The following is a 7,861-nucleotide window of genomic DNA, read 5'->3' as shown; positions in this document are numbered from 1 at the left end:
GTTTTTGGTGTTAAAAAATAAAATTAAAAAAATTGTCAAGGAAAACTCTGCTGTATGATAAATATGGCAAAATATAATTTATACAAAGTTTAAAACTATGTAAAACATTTCTGTTTAGACAAGCTAAATTATACTACTTTAACAAACACTCTGAAATCTCAGTGACTTAGATCCATGATACGTCCAGCTCCGATTATCTGGGGCCTCTGTTTATGAGTAATTCAGAGTCTCAGGCTGATATAAACTTCATTTTGTCACATGCTTCACTGATCACTTTACCAGTGGGAAGCAGATAAAGTGACTTGCATGGTAGTTCTTAAAGCTTCTCCCTGAAAGAGGAACATTTCTTTTTCACTTATATTTCATTGTCTAAAGAAAGTTACATAGTCACACTGAACTTTAAAGGACTAGGAAGTATAATCTTACTATGTGAGTGTAAGATCACCCCAAGTATTTGGTTGTTGTTGTTTAATTGTTAAGTCGTGTCTGACTCTTTGCAACACCATGAATTGCAGCACACCAGGCTTCCCTGTCCTTCACTATCTCCCAGAGTTTGCTAAATTCATGTCTATTGAGTTGGTGATGCCCTCCATCCATCTCATCCTCTGTCACCCCTTCTCTTCCTGCCCTCAATCTTTCCCAGTATCAGAGTCTTTTCTAATGAGTCAGCTGTTCGTATCAAGTGGCCAAAGTATTGGAATTTCAGCTTCAGTATCAGTCATTCCAGAGAATATTCAGTGTTGATTTCCTTTAGGATTGTGTTTGGTGGATAACTCTAGCAACTACCAGACTAAACAGTACTCTGTAGTGCAGATGGACATATGCAAGTATGGTAAAAGTACACAGTTCTGAATGGAAATACTGAACACTAAATTCAGATTAGTGATACCACTGTGGATGAGAGGAAGAAGAGAGTGGGATGGGATGAGAAAGCTGAATAACTGATATCTGCCTCTTCAGTTAACTCTGTTCTCCACTCTGCTCTCTGCCAGGGGAGGCTGACCTGTATCAACTGCATAAACTGGTTCTCCATGTTCTGTGGCTTCAGGAAGGATTTGGACAATGGGGAAGCCAGTAGGAATTCAGAAAGAGGGTAGAGAGTATTCTTCTGTCTCCTTCTCTGTGAAGTCCCCTCAGACTGCCTATGTTTGACCAGAGGTCTCTGCTACACTCAAAGAGGCCAATTCTACATGATATTCTTTGGATTCCAGGCATATCTCCTTTTCTTATCCCTTTGGGCCTAAGGATGGTAACAGCTTTTTTGCTAATACTCCCAAATTTCTGCACTGTTTTTTGTAGCTCTCTCATACCCACACCTTGGTAAATAGTCATTTTTCTATCAAAATCTCTTGGAATGATCTCATATTGAGTGTGTCACTATGTTTCTTGTTGGGACCCAGATGGATACATAGACAAGAGGTTTTATTTATATCTCTAATGTTTATTTCATATGCTGAGTTGTTGGCACATAGGTGTTCATTATAATAGTCTCTATGCTTTTGGGTTAAAGACCTAAATGTAAGACTGGATACTATAAAGCTCCTAGAGAAAAACATAGAACACCCTTTGACATAAATTGTGGCAATATTTTTTGGAACTATCTCCTATGCTATGCTATGCTAAGTCACTTCAGTCGTGTCCGACTCTGTGTGACCCCATAGATGACAGCTACCAGGCTCCCCCGTCCCTGGGATTCTCCAGGCAACAACACTGGAGTGGGTTGCCATTTCCTTCTCCAATGCATGAAAGTGAAAAGTGAAAGGGAAGTCGCTCTGTCGTGTCCAACTCTTAGCGACCCCATGGACTGCAGCCTACCAGGCTCCTCCGTCCATAGGATTTTCCAGGCAAGAGTACTGGAGTGGGGTGCCATTGCCTTCTCTGAACTGTCTCCTAGAGTAATGGAAATAAAAACAAAAATAAACAAATGGGGCCTAATTAAACTCAAAAGCTTTTGCACAGCAAAGGAAACTATAAACAAAATGAAAAGATAATCTACAGAATAGAAGGAAATATTTGCAAATGGTGCAAGTGACAAGGAATTACTTTCAAAAATATGCAAACAGCTCAATATAAAAAATAAGGAGACAACCCAATCAAAAACTGGGCAGAGGATCTAAATAGAAATTTATCCAAAGAAGACATGCAGATGGCCAGCAGGCACATGAAAAGATGCTCAACATTGCTAATTATTAGAAAAATACAAATCAAAACTACAATGAGGTTATTACCTCATTCCTGTCAAAATAGCCATCATCAAGAAGTCTATATAAAATATTTCATAATTAAAGAACAAACTGCAAAATTTCTGTCAAAGCACACCACAAACATCACACACAATACCCACCCCCTCAAAAACCTTTAAAATTCTATTCTTTAAACCTATTCTATTGACAGTTTCTAAACATAGAATGGTGATTAAAGTTGTTCTTTGTTCCTTTTCCCTTTGTGATTTTGTTTCATAAAAATAAAGCAAAATAAATAAACAATAAACAATAGAAGTTCTGTTAGCTGACCTCTGAGTGGTTTCTGGGTCCTCTATAATACATGTAATACTTGTAGCACATGTAAAGCTCATGGCTAGTAGGCATCTCCTTGTGTGCTTATGTGGTCCTTTTCCTACTGGTTGAGGAGTATGCTTATCAAGAATCATTTGCATATTTTCAAATGTTTTATATGCTAATTAAACTTGATATAATAACAATTCAATTAAATGTCAAAGAAACCAATGTGATATAACTATAAAAATAAAGCTTTTTTTTTCATGCAGGAATGCTCAGATAAAAGCCTTGGGAAAACACAATAAAGGTGAACTCTAAAATAAATCTGTATTAATCTGGAGTGAGCAAGAAAATAAAAAATTTGTAAAAATATTATAAAAATTAGAAGACCTCTCTCAGATTGTTTGTTGCTTTTTAAGTTATTGCTCCAATGCAAATAAAATGTAACTGGAAATAATAATAACAGAAATGTAACTAGAAATAAAATGTAACTAGTATTCACTGTTAGTATGCATTTCATAAGGATGAGGAACAGGACTCTGGATACATCACAAGAGAAGACCTTGGCTTCACCTTAGAGGACTAGTTAAGGAATATACACTTTCATGTTTTATGTTAAAAATATGGAAAAGAACTACAAAACTCTAATAAAAGTAATCAAAGCTCTAAGTAAATGGAGATGTTCCATATGCATGGATAGGAAGAATCAGTATTGTCAGATGTCACTTCTTTCCAATTTATTTTATATATTCAATTTAGTCCCAATTAAAATCCCAGGAAAGCCCTTTTGGCTCTGAGTGGCACCATGGCGGTCGGCAAGAACAAGCACCTTATGAAAGCAGGCAAAAATGGAGCCAAGAAGAAAGTGGTTGACCCATTTTCTAAAAAGGATTGGTATGATGTGAAAGTATCAGCTATGTTCAATATAAGGAATATTGGGAAAACATTGGTCATGAGAACTCAAGAAACCAAAATCGCATCTGATGGCCTCAAAGGTCATGTTTTTGAAGTGAGTCTTGCTGATCTGCAGAATGATGAAGTAGCATTTAGAAAATTCAAGCTAATTACTGAGGATGTTCAGGACAAAAACTGCCTGACTAATCTTCATGGTATGGATCTTACCCGTGACAAGATGTGCTCCATGGTCAAAAAGTGGCAGATCATGATTGAAACTCACGTTGATATCAAGACTACCAATGGTTACTCTGTGTGGGTTTTAATAAAAAAAAAAATGCAACAATCAGATTCGGAAGACCTCTTATGCCCAGCACCAGCAGGTGCGCCAGATCCACGAGAAGATGATGGAAATCATGACCTGAGAGGTGCAGACAAATGACTTGAAGGAGGTGGTCAATAAATTGATTCCAGATAGCATTGGAAAAGACATAAAAAAGGCTTGCCAATTTATTTATCCGCTCCATGATGTCTTTGTTAGTAAAAATGCTGAAGAAGCCCAAATTTGAATTGGGAAAACTCATGGAGCTACATGGTGAAGTTAGTAGCTCTGGAAAAGCTACTGGGGACGAGACAGGTGCTAAAGTTGAATGAGCTGATGGATATGAGCCACCAGTCCAAGAATCTGTTTAAAATGCAGACTTTTAATGGTGACAAATAAAAGATCTTATTTGTGGTAAAAAAAAAATCCCAGGAAATTATTTTGTGGACATTGACAAACTGATTCTACAGTTTTTAAGTAAAAGCAATAACCATGGATAGCTAACATAACACAATCCTGAAGGAGAAGACAAAGTTGGATTGACACTACCCAAGACTTACAATAAAGCCACAGTAATTAAGAAAGTGTGGTTTTAGTGAAAGAATAGAAAAATTATCAATGGAATAGAATAGAGAGCACAGAAATAGACCCAATTAACAAAGGAACAAAGACAATACAATGAAGAGAAAATAGTCTTTTCAATGAAAAGTGATAAAATGACTGGACATTGACATCCAAAAAAAAAAAAAGAATCTAGACACAGATCGTTCTCAAAAATTAACTCAAAACAGATCACCTACCTAAGCAAAACATGCAGGATTACAAAATTAATAGAATATAACATAGAAAATGTAGATGACCTTGGGTATAACAATGACTTTTTAGATACTGTTCCAAAGGCATGATCTATGATAGAAATAATTGATAACTTAAACTTCATTAAAATTATAAACTTCTGTTCTGCAAAAGATACTGTCAAGAGAATGAGAAGACAAAGCACAGACTGGCAGAAGATATTTGCAAAAGACATCTGACAAAGGACTATAGCTCAAAATATATAAAGAGCTCTTGAAACTTAACAGTAAGAAAACAACCCAATTAAAAAATGGACAAGAGACCCGAAGAGGACCTCATGAAAGAAGATATATACATGATGAATGAACATATGAAAAGATGCTCAACAACATATATCATTAGGGAATTGCAAATTAAAACCACAATGAGATATTGCTACACAAGTATTGTTGTTGTTGTTCAGTTGCTAAGTCATTTCCAACTCTTTGCCACCCTGTGGACTGCAGCACAACAGGCTCTCTGTCCTCTACTATCTCTCAGAGTTTGCTCAAAATCATGCCTGTTGAGTCAGGGATGCTGTTTAACCATCTCATCCTCTGCTTCCCCCTTCTCCTTTTGCCTTCAATCTTTCCCAGTATCAGGGTCTTTTCCAATGAGTCAGCTGTTTGCATCAGGTGGCCAAAGTATTGGAGCTTCAGCTTCAGCATCAATCCTTCTAATGAATATTCAGGGTTGATTTCCTTTCAGATTGACTGGTTTCATCTCCTTGCAGTCCAAGGGACTCTGAAGAGTCTTCTCCAGCTCCTCAGTTTGAAGATAACAATTCTTCAGTGCTCAGCCTATTTTATTGTCCAACTCTCACATCCATACATGACTACTGGAAAAACATAGCTTTGGCTATATGGACCTTTGTTGGCAAAGTAATGTATCTGCTTTTCAATATGCTGTCTAGGTTGGTCATAGCTTTTCTTCCAAGGAGCAAGCGTCTTTTAATTTCATGGCTGCAGTCACCATCTGCAGTGATTTTGAATCCCAAGAAAATAAAATCTGTCACTGCTTCCACATTTCCCCCTTCTATTTGCCATAAAGTGATAGAGATAAATGCCATGATCTTGGTTTTTTGAATGTTGAGTTGCAAGCCAGCTTTTTCACTCTTCTCTTTCACCCTCATCCGGAAGCTCTAGGTCTGCTTCACTTTCTGCCATTAGAGTGGTATCATTTGCATATCTGAGGTTGTTGGTATTTCTCCTGGCAATCTTGATTCTAGCTTGTGCTTCATACAGCCTGGCATTTTGCACGATGCACTCTGCATATAAGTTAAATGAGCAGGGTGACAGTATACAGCCTTGTGATACTCCTTTCCCAATTTTGAACCAGTCTGTTGTTCCATTTCCAGTTCTAATTTGCTTCTTGACTTGCATACAGGTCTTAGCGGAGAGATAAGGTGGTCTGGAATTCCCATCTTCTTAAGAATTTTCCAGTTTGTTGTTATCCACACAGTCAAGGTTTAAATGTATTCAATCAAACAGAAGTAGATGTTTTTCTGGAATTCCCTTGCTTTCTCCATGATCCAACAGGTATTGGCAATTTGATCTCTGGCTCCTCTGCCTTTTCTAAACCCAGCTTGTACATCTGGAAGTTCCAGGTTCATGTACTGTTGAAGCCTAGCTTGAAGGATTTTGAGCATTACCTGTTGGCTTGTGAAATGAGTACAATTGTCTGGTAGTTTGAACATTCTTTGGTACTGCCCTTCTTTGGGATTTAAATGAAAAGTGACATTTTCCAGTCCTGTGGCCTCTGCTGAGTTTTCCAAGTTGGCTGGCATATTGAGTGCAACACTTTAACAGCATCATCTTTTAGGATTTTAAATAACTCAGCTGGAGTTCCATCACCTCCACTAGCTTTGTTCATAGTTATGCTTTCTAAGGCCTACTTGATTTCACACTCCAGGATGTCTGGCTCTAGGTGAGTGATCACACCATCGTGGTTATCTGGGTCATTAAGACCTTTTTTGTATAGTTCTTCTGTGTATTCTTGCCACCTCTTCTTAATCTCTTCTGCTTCTGTTAGGTCCTTACAATTTCTGTCCTTTATTGTGCCCATCCTTGCATGAAATGTTCCTTTGAAATCTCTAATTTTCTTGAAGAGACCTATAGTCTTTCCCATTCTATTGTTTTCCTCAATTCCTTTGCTCTGTTCCCTTAAGAAGGATCTCTCATCTCCTTGCTAGTCTCTGGAACTCTGTGTTCAGGGCATATCTTTCCCTTTCTCCCTTGCCTTTTGCTTCTCTTCTTTCCTCAGCTATTTGTAAAGCCTCCCCAGACAACCCCTTTGCCTTCTTGCATTTCTTTTTCTTTGGGATGGTTTTGGTCACTGCCTCCTATACAATGTTATGAACCTCCGTCCATAGTTCTCCAGGCACTCTGTCCACCAGATCAAATCCCTTGAGTCTATTTGTCACCTTCACTGTATAATTACAAGGGATTTGATTTAGGTCATACTTGAGTGGTCTAGTGCTTTCCCCTACTTTCTTCAATTTAAGTCTGAATTTTGCATTAAGGAACTGATGATCTGAGCCACAGTCAGCTCAGGTCTTGTTTTTGCTGACCGTTTAGAGCTTCTCCTTCTTTGATTATGCAAAGAACATAATCAATCTGATTATGTTTTGGTGTTAACCATCTGGTGATGTCCATGTGTAGAGTCATCTTTTGTGTTGTTGGAAAATGGTGTTTGCTATGGCCAGCATGTTCTTTTGAAAAAACTCTGTTAGCCTTTGCCCTACTTCATTTTGTATTCCAGGGTCAAGTTTGCCTGTTTCTTCTGGTATCTTTTTTAACAAATTTATTTATTTTTTAATTGAAGCATGATTGCTTTACAGAATTTTGTTGTTTTCTGTCAAAACCTCAACATGAATCAGCCATAGGTATATATATATCCCCTCCCTCTTGAACCTCCCTCCCATCTTCCTCCCCATCCCACCCCTCTAGGTTGATACAGAGCCCCAATTTGAGTTTCCTGAGCCATACAGCAAATTCCCGTTGGCTATCTGTTTTACTTATGATAATGCAAGATTCCATGTTACTCTTTCCATACATCTCACCCTCTTCTCCCCTCTCCCCATGTCTGTAAGTCTGTTCTCTGTGTCTATTTCTCCACTGTTGGCCTGCAAATAAATTCTTCAGTACCATCTTTCTTGATTCCATATATATGCATTAGTATACAATATTTATCTTTCTCTTTTGGAGTTACTTCACTCTGTAATAGGCTCTAGGCTCATCCACCTCATTAGAACTGACCCAAATGTGTTCCTTTTTATGGCTTAGTAATATTCCATTGTGTATATGTACCACAG

At 37.8% G+C, this 7,861-nt stretch overlaps 1 pseudogene; it reads left to right on the top strand.

Moving 5' to 3' along the window:
- Positions 1–3,303: 3,303 nt before the first annotated feature.
- Positions 3,304–4,085, top strand: LOC515006 (small ribosomal subunit protein eS1-like; annotated as a pseudogene).
- Positions 4,086–7,861: the final 3,776 nt, after the last annotated feature.

The sequence above is a fragment of the Bos taurus genome, unplaced genomic scaffold (assembly GCF_002263795.3).
Source record: "Bos taurus isolate L1 Dominette 01449 registration number 42190680 breed Hereford unplaced genomic scaffold, ARS-UCD2.0 Super-Scaffold_1723_ScbfJmS_2085, whole genome shotgun sequence".
NCBI lineage: Eukaryota > Metazoa > Chordata > Mammalia > Artiodactyla > Bovidae > Bos > Bos taurus.
This window is presented reverse-complemented; position numbering and strand designations above follow the sequence as displayed.